The sequence below is a fragment of the Pseudonaja textilis genome, chromosome 6 (genome assembly GCF_049901715.1).
Source record: "Pseudonaja textilis isolate UNSWEBS1 chromosome 6, rPseTex1.2, whole genome shotgun sequence".
Lineage (NCBI taxonomy): Eukaryota > Metazoa > Chordata > Lepidosauria > Squamata > Elapidae > Pseudonaja > Pseudonaja textilis.
Window position 1 is genome coordinate 57433151 of NC_141995.1, and position 14893 is coordinate 57448043.

The following is a 14893-nucleotide window of genomic DNA, read 5'->3' on the forward strand; positions in this document are numbered from 1 at the left end:
CTAAGGCCAAGGCATAACTGATGAAAGAGCCTTGAATTATAATTTAGCAGATGGAAATTACGAATCCAATATGGCTAAAACCTATGTTGTTCATTCAGTGGTGGGATTCCATTTTTTTTTTACTACCCGTTCTGTGGGCATGGCTTGGTGGGCATGGCAGGGGGAGGGTACTGTAAAATCTCCATTCCGTCCCCACTCCTGGGGGAAGGTTACTACAAAATCCCCCTTCCCTCCCCACGCCACTAAGCTGCTTTCCAGCTCCATTCTCCTGTGCAGGGCAACCAAAGAAGACCCAGCCGATCAGCTGGGACTCAAGAGGCAGAGAATAGATGGAGCGGGGCCAGTCAGAGGCGGTATTTGCCGCTTCTCTGAAGTACTCAAAATTTCCGCTACTGGTTCTCCAGAACTGATCAGAACCTGCTGAATACCCACCTCTGTGTTCATTCCTGAGGAGTCAATGCCATGACACCATGTTTATGAAATCAGCCTGGACTTTGACTAGGAACTCATGTATTGCACGCATAAGTATGCCTGATAATATGGGGACATTGAAATATCATCTCATGGATTCCCTTCTGCTAGCCAACCATCACAAGTCTGACATTAGCAACAGGGGGGGAGGGAAAAGAGGATTGGAATGTAGGGAGGAGGTAGTGGGGGAATGGAAACCAAGCCATGCTGGCTCAAGGTGTGAGAAGCACCAGCCAAGCCCAAGGTCAACCATCAGAATGCAGAACTGGAAAGCCCATGAACTGACGGTCCATTACCCAAACAATATACAAACACCTAACTGGGCATTAACAGGATAACATGGCTGGGGAAAAGGAAAAGTTAATTGTATCATTTGCTCGCGAAATGCCAAATCCAGCTTCACTACTTCTGTGACCACTTAAGGGCTTCCGTAGAGTATTCTTTTGGTAAAACAATGGGCCAGGAGTCTTTCTTTGCTAGATGAAGGAGTGGGATGGTTGACTTATCAACTTTCTTGCAAGGCCTAGTTGGAAAGGATGAGTGTCTCAAAAAAACCCCTTTTGCTTCAATGGGTAAAATAAGCAAAGAGAATAAGGTAAGGGAACATGTCAGAGCGTAACCTATGGAAATGCTGCCATCTGCTTTTTAGCTGCCATCATAGGAGGCGACTGTATTTTCTTCCGCATAATATCTCACATCTGTGTCTACATGTACACATTCTCTCACCAGGGACTATCACCAGTGTGTGTGTGTGTGTGTTCATGGCTGGCACATGCAAGTATGAGAAAATTCCTAAAATACATTTCCAGTTTAATTTCCACCCCATCATACTCCCAGTCAATCCGGATCAGAGCAGCCAGCCAGCCAAAAATATAGCTTGGTGTTTATTTATTGGCCAACATCAAAAACAGTTCTTTGCCAAAAAGGGAACAACAACAACAACAACAACAAAACCACAGGCAAAAGTAGGGAGAGAGACATGAATAATAAGCAAGAGATAAAAAAAGGGAAGAAGATTGAATGTCAATCTCTGAAAATCTATATATTTATTTATCTCAAACCTATATGTCGAAAGGACAGAACTTTCCAGAACCACTGTAATAATACTGGAGTATTTACACAGCCCCAAAGGGAGAGATACAAAATCTGCAAGTTGGCATCGCACACCACCTGGAGGCTACCATACGGGGACAAATCATGCATTGCAAAGATCGCTTGGAGGTGGAAGATGTTTCTAATGTAACCTACCGGATCCCCTGCATAGATTGGCCCTGTGACTATGTAGAATAGACGGGGAAGATGCTAACCACCAAAGTGCAAGAATACAAGTGAGCGGTCAGATGAGGAGATGCCAAACTCACTGGTAGCCACACACCGCAGTGAACAAGGACATACGTTCAATTTCACAGCTACTTAGATTGTTGGCTGAGCAGGAGCAAAAACAGCCAGGGAAATGATTGAAGCCCAAGAAACGGGCTCCTCATCAGTCAACAGGAGTGCTGATTTGTCACCAGCTTATCAGGTACTTAGGAGCTGAGGACTTAGCAGCAAAAGGAAACAACAGCCAATGATCTAATAGCCAGCCATCAACACCCCAATCAACTAATAAGAAGCTACACCCAACCAGACACCACATAAATATTACACATAGAATAGGACGTGAGAGGCACCAGCCAAAAGGACGCTTTGGAGAGAAGTTTCCCGAGAATGGGTTACAGCATGAGTCTGAAATTTTGGAAACCTAAACCTCTGGTCCTGATGACAGCTCCAGATCAGATTCTAGAATTCCAAAGTTTAAAGTATCAAGCTGCACATTATTTCATACACAGCTGTGCGGCCTTTACTCAAAACGTGAAGAGATAATAATCAAGATGATGATGATGATGCCAATCCAAGAGAAGTGGAGATTTCAACTTCTCTTCATAGCCCGATTTCTCCAAGGTAGAATTATCCAGAGGGATAAAATTTAGTAAAACTCTCACTGCCTTACAGAAGATAATGCACTTGGGGAAGAAGGGCAGCATTGAATGCCACGTCTTTCATTTTACATCACCTTTATTTAGATTGCTTCCCTCTTTAATTTTTATTTTTTTAAAAAAATATTGGGGGATATGCTATATGTTTAACGCAAAATATAGTTGGGCTCTTATTGTTCTGGTTCACATTGCTATTCAGATCTTGAAGTATTCTGGAAAAGATTATTTCTGTCTCTGTGTCAGTTCTCAACAGAATTTATGTATTTATGTATTTGTCAATTGCTTACAAGATAACTGGTATAAGTATAAACATAGTTATCAATACATGGATACATATAAGTAATAAAAAGAATCAATAGGACAGGGACGGTAGGCACGTTTTGGTGCGCTTATGCACGCCCCCTACAGACCTCTTAGGAAAGGGGTGAGGTCAGTAGTAGACAGTCTGAGGTTAAAGTTTTTGGGGTTTGGGGAAGAAACCACAGAATCAGGTAGAGTATCCAGACATTCACCACTCTCTTGCTGAAGTCGTATTTCCTGCAATCAAGTTTGGTGTGGTTAACCTTGAGTTTGTATCTATTGTTTGATCTTGTATTGTTATGGCTTGAAGCTGAAGTATTCATTGACAGGTAGGACACTGCAATGTATAATTTTATGTACTATACTTAGATCGGACCGAAGGCGGCGTAGCTCTAGGTTTTCTAGGTCTAGAATTTCAAGTCTGGTGGCATAAGGTATTCTGCAACGAGTAGAGGAGTGGAGAACTCTTCTTGTGAAATATTTCTGGACTTTCTCAATTGTGCTAATATCAGATACATAATGTGGGCTCCAGACTGATGAGCTGTATTCAAGTATTGGTCTAGCAAATGTTTTGTATGCTCTAGTTCTATTTCCAGTTTCTCTGCCTGTCCCTAATTTTTTCTTTGTTGAAACAAAAATCAGGAATTGGGGTGGGGGAGGGGAGGGCCATTAGCTGGTATGTACTGGTGAGAACACGAAGTAGCTTTGAACTGTTGGAAGAATTATCCTTCTGGGTTCAGTTCCAAGTGGGAGGAAAAGATACTGGAAACATGGAGGCTGTTTGGAAAGATGGTTTAATGGTGGACAGGACCACATGGCTTGGAGCTCCAAAGGAAGGAAGGATGATCACATACTTCAAGGTGAAGGAAAAGAGAAGGAAAGGCTGAGATGCTGATTGCGCCTGGTTTTATACTCTCTGTTGAAATTTGAATTTGAGCTTGTATTCTGGTTGGTTATCAGACTCCCATGGGGCCATGCAGGGGCAACTCTGTAGGCTGTCCTGAGTTCCAGGCTTGGTTGAGCCTTGCAGGATGATGATGTAATGAAAAGGGCCATGGGCAATTGCTATAGCTTTACCTGGAGATCTTTATTATGTAAAATAAGACCCAGGCCTTAATGGCCCACCCATTAACAAAGGTGGGAGTGAGCTTCTACTTCTGAGGTGAGTTTCTGCTTCTGAGTTTCTACTCTTTTTAGGGGAAATATTCTGCCTTTTTAATATTTCTATGATATTTCAATTTTCTAGGAGAGGGGTGGGTGCTAACTTCCTACAGAACCAAGGAGACTAAATTTGAGAGTTCTCCAGGCTGCAAACTGTTGAGTAGCCTCCACTTTACTTATGAAGATCATGGACCAGCTTTTATTAAATGTGGTGCCACATTTGATGATCCAGATTTCATCATCATGCCGAATTCCTTTTTTCTCCGTGATAAATACAGGCCATATTGTTTGCTGTACTATAAAGATTCCTGCATATAGAACAGGAAACTCCACATGATTTTCCTCACATATTTTTGATACATTCCAGTCTGGAGGAAAAAAAGGAAAGATACTTCTTTGGAATAAGCAAAGCATTCTACTGAAACATTTTTGCCTTATGCCCCAAATTCCATATAAGAGTTTTGTTTTTCCATGGTAGACTCAGGAAGTCCACATAAAAATTTGAGGTTTAGCCTTTCATAGTTGGAGCACAATAAAATGTCTTGACTTTCTTTTGATCACACGTTGCCTGCATGGAGTACTATTTGCAACACTTGAAGCTTTTTGGTGCTATGGAAATATTTGTTCAGACATAATGTAAATCACAAAATCCAGAGTGGAATTTATTCTGCAATTGGACAGTGAGAATTAAGAAGAGGGATTCACCAATGTTGTTAGCTACAATGGGAACCCTACTAAAAGTTTACATTTAATGTTATTGCCATATTAATCACTTTGCTGTTCTTGAGCTCAATATATCCCAGCCAAGCAGACTGGGGATAATGGCAGTTGTAGTCCAACACAGCTTAGATTCGGGACCTTGATAAAAAGAACTAAATCTCAAAATCCATGAAATATATGGTTTTAATTTTTATATACGGTGGATTTAAAAATCAGGAGAGTGACACTGTAAACATGCTTTACATTTATATTATGTAGGTTCATAATGCTTCAAACAGCCTCTAGGGTTAAGTGTGCTGGAATTCTTCCATATACTGTAATTAGGAATTTTGCTTTCCAGGAAAACCACCTGTTTATATAGTTACTATATTTTTTTACTATACACACAATAAATTAAATGTATGCATGTTGAAAGTGATCCTGCTGTGTCCCCTTCATAAATATAGATATTAATTAACCGCATGGAAGAGAATGATTATGTTTCTGTTTCTTTTTATTATATTTAGAACTATAACAGAGAGAGATTTGGCCCAAGTTATAATTTCTTAATAAACAAAAACAGGATTGTTTCTTCTCTACTCAGAGAAATATATGAGAAACCATTGGTTCATCTGTCCCACCTACTTGAGAATGGCCACCAATGTGCTTGGAGCAGTGGTGAGATTTAATTTTGTTTTACTACCAGTTCTGTGGGCATGGCTTGGTGACAGGGGAGGGATACCGTAAAATCTCCAGTTAGAGGTAGTATTTGCTGGTTCTCTGAACTACTCAAAATTTCTGCTACCAGTTCTCCAGAACTGGTCAGAACCTGCTGAATACCACCTCTGACTTGGAGATGAATATATGTGTGCAAAAGAAAACCCAGCTGTTTTTGCACGTATCCTGGTTTCACTTCCACTTTGCTTGTGTTCATGATTAGTTAAAAAGAAGAACTGATTGAACTTAGAATGTAGAATAATAGACTTAGAAGCAAGGTTGGGATTCTACCAGTTCACACCTATTCACTAGAACCGGTTGTTAACATTCTAAGCAGTTCGGAGAACCGGTTGTTAGAAGAAATTACTGGCCTAATCCTGTAAGAAAGGCAGGAAGGAAACATTCTGGTGTTGCTTACAGAAACTGCCTCTCCGTTAACTCTTATTACATTCTTGGCAGGACTAGACTTCCTGTCTCAGGAACTTCTCTGGAGTTTTTTTCCCCTCCTTTGCTGGTACTTTGCTTGTGTGGAGTGACCATTCAAAGTTACAATGGCACTGAAAAAAGTAACTTATGACCATTTTTCACACTTATGACTGTTGCAGGATCCCCACAGTCATGAGAGGCCAGGCGAGGAGATGCGTGCCTCGATGTGAGTGATATAGAGTTGGCCACGCCCAGCCAATAACATTTCCACCAAGCCATGTCCACCCAGTCACATGACCACCAAGCCACACCCACCACCTAAGCCACGCCCACAGAACCGCTTGTTAAACATTTGAATCCCACCCCTGGTGAGAAGGGACCTTGGATGACTTCCACTCTAATTGCCTTCTTCATCAGGAGATCCTGTACCACTTCAAGCAAACGATTGTCCAACTTGTTTTCGAAATCCTCCAGTGATGGAGCGCCTACAACTTCTGAAGCAGGGCTGGGCTGCTGGGGGTTTGCAGGGTTTCGGGAGAGCCCCTAGCTAAGATTCTACACATTTCAGAGAACCCCCAAATCCCACTCTTGGCTAGCCTTGCCCACCCCTCTCCTCTCCCAGGAGTCCCCACGCAGTCCATTTTGGATGCAGGTAAGTGCAAGGCATGCATGGAGGCTTGGGAAGGGCAATAAACAGGCCTCCTCGAAGTTCTGGAAATGGGCCCGTTTCCAGCTTCTAGAGAGCCCCTGGAGCCCCAAGAGGCTGTTTTTGCCCTCCTGGAGGTTCAAAAAAAGCCTTTGGATGGGGCAAAAACACTCCCCTAGCTGTAGGGCAGGAGGCCAACTAGGCCACGCCCATCCAGCAGAGAACCCTTTGCTAAAATTTTTGAATTTTCTGAAGACAAGCTATTCCATTGGTTGATTGCTCTCACCGTTAGGAAATTTCTCCTGAGTTTTTGTTTCTCCTTGGTTATTTTTCAACCGTTGTTTCACTTGTTCAGCATCACCTAGATGATTAGCTTGCTCATCTTCACAGAAATTCTTTGGTGTTGCTCTTGTTGAAGTACGACTTGTTTGCCAGTAAGTTCATTAGGGAGGATGCCATTTTGTCTTAGGCAGAGAAATCCATCGGGCTGCCCTGAAGAGTTCAGCAGAACTTTTTCCAGAAATCCCTACAGTATCGCACACAGAAGGAGAAATACTCACATTCAAGAATTTGGCTAAAGGCACGTTCAGAAATGTGGGCCTCCGATCGCCAAGTCCAGTATGCTGTGAAATACTTTGGTTTTTATTTGAATTCCACTTCAGGCATTAAAACAAATATTTTGCATTTATTACTTTTCCACATGTATACTGCAGAGTTTTAAATAGCTAATAAATGCATTCGTAAAAAAATTAAAGCTGATACACATAAAAACTTATGTAGAGGATCTCGACCAGAATGCTGAAAGGAATAGCATTCATGTCATGCCTCTGTTGGAGTCTGAATCCGAGGAGGAAGACAAACAGCTGACAGGGAGTGGGAGTGTGGCTCCGTTGGCTGTGGAGGAAACTGGGGAAGGGCAAAGTCCACCTGGGCAGAGCAGGGGAGAGGTAGTGTAAGGGAGAGAGAATTCAAAGGAAGACCCAGGCCCACCCTCTCTTCATCCTAGGGCACGCAGGGAGGAACGGAGAAGAGAGCAATGTGGGTTGCATGGCTTACGGGGGAGGAAAGGGCCCTGATTCCCTACATTAGCCACAGCTGGGAAGACAGTTGATAAGAAAGGCAGATTGTGTGTGGTAGACTGCTGGGAGCAAATGTGACTTTATCCTTTTGGAGATAATAAAGGGACTTTTATTGCTTATCTGACCATGTGGTCTTCGTGCCATGCCCTGGGTCATCACAATTCATATCTATTTACATTCTTTGTCTATATTACCATCTATGAATTGGGTCAGGCATAAGAAATCAACTAAGTCATGACTGACTGTGTCACACTGATTGGAACCGGTGGCTTCACATAGAATTAAATCTAAAATCCAACTTTTGTCTCCTAATGAGACAAATCTTTCTTTTCTGTTCCCAGGACCAGTTTCTAAATTTGAAGCTGCATTTACTTCCATGCACAAAACATGTCACAAATTCAAATTATTTACTTCTACTTGGTTACATTTGGAGTGACATACTACATGTGATATGGAAAGATAGTTCTGGCTAGCATGGTTTTCTGGAAAATACTATACAGTGCATATTTTCCTACATGGAAGATATGATGTAAGATTAAAATGGTAAATATTATAAATGTCATGTTTGATCAGCATCAAAGTTGAATCTGGGTTGGTCACAGTCACCCTGAGATTTTCAGCATTCCTTTATCTCAGTGTAAATTCTGTGTCTGAGGTAACACTTGGCAATTTCCACTATTTTCAGTCATGATCCCATATAAGTATGTGGAGAAAACCAGTTACGTAATGGATTGTGTGTGTTCTTCTTGAGGTTAGGGATGAAGAGAAATCTAGAAAATATGCTGAAATATATTCTTTACAGGGTTTTTAGAAGCCAAAGAGATTCCTAATAACGCTAGTGCCTCAAGTATATTATTATGTATTTTCCATTATCAAAATCGGCGTGATGAAAGAATTTCCAGTATCAGAAGCTGCTCCTGAAGTTCTCTGGTATAAAGATGACTTGATATTGTTGTATTTTCAGACATACTCAAGGGCAGCTTAAATATACAGGCAGGAAGCAGGTGTGTTGAATTTAGGCCAAGAGCACCTGAGTTCTAAACTTCAGTCATTAGGTGGCCTTAAGCCAGTAACTCCCCTGCCATCCAACCTATTTAGTAGAAGTCTTTAAAAATAGATCATCTACAAATTATTCATGCTCCTTGGAGGAAAAGCAAGAGCAAAATATAGTTATACAAAAGCAAGAATAAAAAATAAAAACCAACAAATTAGCTTAGCAATTATGGAGTTATTTTCATCTGAGCAAATGGCGGAAGAATGGGATCCCAATGAAATAAACACACACACACACACACACACACACACACACACACACACAAATAGTCTGTTTATGATGGTGCTGACCCAATGTATACTGTATTTCCCACCTAAGTATCATTTGACTATGAGAGGGCATTCAGATAGTTTTAGAATTTATGCCCAACAATGACTCATGGTTACATCACATGGGCAAGTAGTGGTTCTTATGCTAGTGTAGCTGTCTGTGAGAAATCCGGATCAAATATTCAGAGCTGTAATACAACGCCTTTTGTATCTAGCAAGCTTTATTTTTACTGATTCATAACCGGGGGTTCCAAACGTGGCAACTTTAAGACTTGTGGACTTCAACTCCCAGAATTCCCCAGACAGCCACGGGGGATCTGGGAGTTGAAGTTCACATGTTTGGGAGACCCTTGTTCAAGACCTAATGTCAACTCATAAAATATTTCTACGGTCTTTTTAAAGTTGGCAGAATCCAGACACCAAAGACAGAATGCAGAAATCCGCTAGTAGATCATAGAGATACCATTTTTGACACGGTAAACAACAAATGGAAGATACTGTGTGATATCAGGCACTGTCTTGTGGAAAGCTTACAAAGCGCACTAAATTCTAAGTCTCAATGAGACTTATTTCTTCAAAAATGCATGAAGGATTATGCTTTTCTACCAGCAGTCTGGACTGGCAAAGCAACTTTGCTCACCCATCCTCAGAAGAAAGAGTTCTTTTACAAAGATTGTTGGCAAACAAACAAACAAACAAACAACCATTGAACATTTTTAATCTGGTGCCAGTTGGACTCGATTTAAATTTTGCACTAATATTATACATTGCATAAAATGTAGATGTTCTCATCCCTCTCTTGCTTTGCTTAATGTTGGGTTACTCAAGCAGAATTGGACAGTTGTGCAAGGCCTTTTTTCAAGTGAGCTGACAAGAAAGACAAGCAAACACTCCATATCCCAGTTCAGAGCTATCTATCCCCCCATATTTTTTTTGTGAGAAATCATACAAATCCGATGAACCCTGATTCTAAATCTTTTCTTTATAGAACAACAACCATTGTTAAGCTGAGAAACTGGTTGTGAGTATTTTGTCTCACTGTGATAAAAGGATACAGGGGTCACTTTTCATTAGTTTCCACAGTAATAACAATGTATGTGACAAAATAAAAGCATTTTCACACATTAAAAGAATTGTGCAGGTGTCGCTGTGTTTTCTTCACAAAGGCAATCTAATCAACTTCAGCCTTTCAACAAACTTTTAGCCCGATACCTACTACTATAATAGACCACAGTTTCTCAGGAGAAGTTGAGTTTTTCATTCTCTTTGTGTCACAAAGGATAATATGCTCTGTAGAATATTTGTAGTCTTCTAAATTATTATTTAAGTCAGGCATGGGAAGGCTGAGAATTACCAGCAGCCATCATCGGCACAAACAGTGGGGAGAAGTGCTAAAAATGGTTCTTTGGTGACATCAAGAGCACCAGGTTCCCATTCAGGGTTTAAATGATAATCTGACTTTAGAAACCGTTTGACTGGACAGGGTTGCAACTTCGTGGCTTTTCTGATGTTCCTGGTTTACAATCCCAGAGCTCTTACCACTGGTTGGAGTTCTTGGAAAGTTTAATTTGGCTATATGGATATGGTAGGTGGAGAAGGCCTCTTCTGTGGTTCACAGTTCCTACTAGCCATTTATGCAAAAGTCACAAACCCTGTTTTTAATAAATATATATTATATATTAATTAAGTTATAATAATTATAAATATTATAATTGTTTTCCCAAATGCCATCACTCTGCTAAACAAATAATTCCCTCAACACGTCCAACTACGTATTTACAAAGTCTGCACTACTATTACTGTTAATCTTCCCATCACTCCTTATCACCCATCCCCTCCCATTTGTGACTGTATGTTACTTGTATCCATCTATATTGTAACAATCTATGTTGACTGTTTCCTAGTATGATTTGATTGCTTATTGTACACTATGATTATTATTAAGTGTTGTATCTGATGATTCTTGACTCTTGACGAATGTCTCTTTTCATTTATGTACCCTGAGAGCATTTGCACCAAGACAAATTCCTTGTGTTTCCAATCACACTTGGCCAATAACGAATTTTATTCTATTCTATTCTATTCTATTCTATTCTATTCTATTCTATTCTATTCTATTCTATTCTATTCTATTCTATTCTTATTCCATTCTCCGTTCCGTTCTGTTCTGTTCCGTTCCGTTCCATTCCATTCCATTTCATTCCATTCCATTCTATTCTATTATTATGTTATAATTATATTATATTATAATTATATTATAATGTTACATTACATTGCATTACATTCATATAGTTATTGAAAGCATCCAGGATGGTGAATTCTGGGTAGGTGGATGCCATGTTTAATTTAGGAGTTCATGGTCTGCCTCCTCCTTAAGAAACCATCATTAGGTCCCACTGAGATTTTGTTCAGTTGCATTGCAGTTCTAGAGGGTCCTGGAGGAAACAGATTGTCTAACCTAGTGGTTCTCAACCTTTTCATCATCACAGACTTCCTTTAAATTGTAGGCATGGACCATGGCCCTGGATCCCCAAGACTTAACTCAAGATTTAAATCATATCATTTCTTCAAGCCTTCGCAGACTTCCTGTGATGACCTTGCAGCTGCCCCACGGATCACAGACTGAGAACCACTGTTCTAACCCCCTTCAGTCAGGTTTCAGACCTAATCCTGGGACAGAAACAGAAACGTTGGTCACACTTGTTGATGATATCTGGCAATAGTGGGATAGGGCTAGTACATCCGTCCTCATTCTCCTTGACATCTTGGCAGCTTCCAATACCATCAATAATTGTATTCTTTTGGGCTAGCTGTAGAATTTGGAACTCAGCAGTGCAATGCCACACTGATTTGGTTTCTTTCATTGTGGCTGGTTCCAATCACTGTTAATATAAGATAATATATAATAATATAATACAAGATATATTATATTAATATAATATAAGATATAAGGTCCAGCCCATGGCTGTTTCCTTGTGGGGTGCCACAGGTCTCAGTAGTTTGTCTGCTTTTTAATATCTATATGAAACCACTGGTGAGATCATCCAATACCATGGGATGAGATATCATCATGCTGATGATAGTCAGCTTTATATCTCCACTCCTGGTGACCCAAATGACCTTGTGGCTTGTTGTGGTTCGTCGGTGGCCTGTGGAGCTGGCAGCAGAATTGGACAGTGGGGAGGAACATGGGCCAGTTCTGGGGAGGGCTCAAAGAATCTGCATCCGACACAGAGATGGGGCCAGGGCCATCTGAGAGTTATGTGCTGACTCCAGAGTCTCCAGAATCGGACATCAGTGAGGCAGAGGAACAGGGGGAGCCTGTTCCCTGTGTGCGCTTGCACAGAGCTGCCAGAAGGCAAGAACAGTTAAGACAAAAGTGGCGACTTGGTAATAAGGCTTGGAGATGATTGGCCCCTCCCATAAGACATAAAGGAGGAGCAAAGGGACATGAGCCTTTGCAGGAAGCAACTTTGTTCATTCTGGTTGGTTTAAAATCTGAGGTTCTGTGTTGACTTTGTGCTCCGTTTGGCCTTGTACAGCTAATTGGCAATTTAGTCATTGGTAGCATTTCAAGGGAGATAAAGGTGGGTGCTTATCAGCCTTATCCCAAAAGACTCCAGCAGACTTCTGTTGCACTATTCCTAAATTGTTCGGGACTCATTACAGGCTGAGAATGCATATAATTCACAGCCATTGAAATAATTAGAAAAAAAACATTTTTGTGAACAGCATGTGATTGTTACTGTCTCAGGAAGCCTTTGTCAGAACATGGCTGTTTTTTAGCAATGCCCATGGTGGGTCTGTATGGATTTTAACTGAACCCTAGTAAGATGGAGTGGCTGTGGATCTACAGAGGCCCAGGACCCAGAGGCTTATATCTTTCATTCTGGATGGGGTGGCACTACCTCAGACAGATCAAGTGCACATCTTGGGGTTTCTTCTAGACTCACAGCTTCCGCTCAAAGACCAAGTGGCAGCCATGGGTGAGAGAGCCCTGGCACAACTTTGTGTGCTGCACCAATTGTGCTATTTTCTGGACTGTGAGGCCCTGTCATTCATGCGCTGATCATCTCCCACTTGGATTATTGCAATGTACTCTACATGGGACTACCTGGAAGAGTATTTGGAAGGTACAGTTGGTCCAGAACACAGTGGCATGAACAGTTTTGGAGGCCCCTAGGGTGGCACATAAAGTGCCGTTGTCATGTGAGCTGTGCTGTCTTCCAATCTGCTTCCAGGCTTACCTTTATTTGCCTTTAAAGCCATTTATAGAATGCATCCAGGATATCTGAGGAACTGTATTTTGCCAATGGGATTGGACTATCACACTCATGCTGGCAGAAGGGGGCTACTGGGGATCCCATTACTCAAGGAATTTTGGCTGGTGGCATCCAAGAGAAGAACTTTTTTCTGCCGTGGATCCTGTCTGCTGGAACATCTTGCCACAGGAGATAAGATCTGCCTCCTCTTTTTTAGCCTGCGGGAAAAGGCTTAAAACCTGGCTTTACCAGGCTGGCATGGAGTATTGAAGGAGAAGCTGAGATGTAGTACCGTAGCTGAGAAGGCACCACTACCTCTCCGCTCCAACCCATCTTTTTTAGTTTGTTTTGATTTTTTTATAATTTTGATCTTGTGCCATATCCATCATCGGATGATCATGTTGACGCTCCTATGTATATGAACAGCCACATGAAAGAGTGCTGCTGAAATTTGTCCAAATGCTGCTGAGATTTGAGCCATGACATTCTTCTTCTGCCTGGACCTTGTGTGCCTTCAACTTTTCCTTGGAGGATTAAGTGAAGTAGGCTGTACTTTTCCAGGTGTTGCATCACATGTCCAAAATATTCTAACTTTCACTTTTTTATGGTTTTGATGATTTTCCTTGGCTTTCCCCAGAGGCTTATCACCTTCTCATTTCCTCATAATTTTAATATGTTTTTATATTTATATTTATTTATAATTATAATTGTCACTATAAGCTGCTCGGAGTCACTTTCAGTAGCAAGATAGGTAGCATATCAATTTAATAATAAATGAAATGATTTGTCTTGTCTTGTTCTCTTATATGTACCACATAATTGATTAAAACAGCTTAAATTTTCTTCCTGCCCCTCCTCCTCTTTCTCCCCTCCTCCTTGTTAGGAATGTAAGTCACCTAACAGCTATTTGGGTTAGAAATATATAAGCCAGGATAGACATTTTAAAACGGTATCTTTAAGAAAACGCAAAACTGTAATTGGGTGTGGTTCATCAAACGAACATAAGATGGAGCCAGAAACCTGGGTTGTCTTAATCTTAGTCTCAGAAGAGAGTGTGTCTGAGTGAGTCTGTTGGAGAGTATTGCTGTTCTTCCATTTTTTCTAATTAACTGATATTCATGGATTTGACGTAAGTCTGTTACTGAACTGTTTTTTGATACTGGACTTTGTTATTGGATTATCCCTGGATTGAAAACTGACTGATCTTAACTGTGAATGATTTTGGACTTCCTATTTTGAACTTTGCTTAAAACCTTTATTGGAAGTAAAAAACCAACATTTACTGTACAGTGTATCTGTGTACTGTGTGTGTATTATTCAAACACTACTCTCAAATACGTCTCTGTATGTGCTCATTCTCCTAACGGGGAATTACCTCAACCCTCCTCCTCCTCCTCCTCCTCCTCCTCCTCCTCCTCCTCCTCCTCCTCCTCCTCCTCCTCCTCCTCCTCCTCCTTCAGAAAAGAGGATGGATGAGAGGAAGGATGAATGAGGTCTAAGAAAGGGGGATATGAGTACTAGAGACACTGCATGCTAAGCTCCTCCTGATTAACTCCAGAGGTGATATTCAGCAGGTTCTGGAGAACTGGTAGCAGAAATTTTGAGTAGTTCAGAGAACCAGTAGCAGACATTTTGAATAGTTTGGAACACCACCTCTGACTGGCCTCGCCCCCATCTCTTGGAAGGGAATGGGGATTTTACAGTATCTTTCCCCTGCCATGCCCACCAAGCCACGCCACAACCACCAAGCCACGCCCACAGAACCAGTACTAAATTTTTTTGAATTCCACTACTGATTAACACATGCAAACAACCAGAAGGCTATCCAAAAAA

The 14893-nt window shown here is 41.1% G+C and overlaps 1 protein-coding gene across 1 annotated transcript in view; it reads right to left on the reverse strand.

Moving 5' to 3' along the window:
* DLC1 (DLC1 Rho GTPase activating protein) overlaps positions 1 to 14893 on the reverse strand; it is a 304040-nt gene that overhangs the window by 222190 nt on the left and 66957 nt on the right. The gene's annotated exons all lie outside the window — the stretch shown is intronic.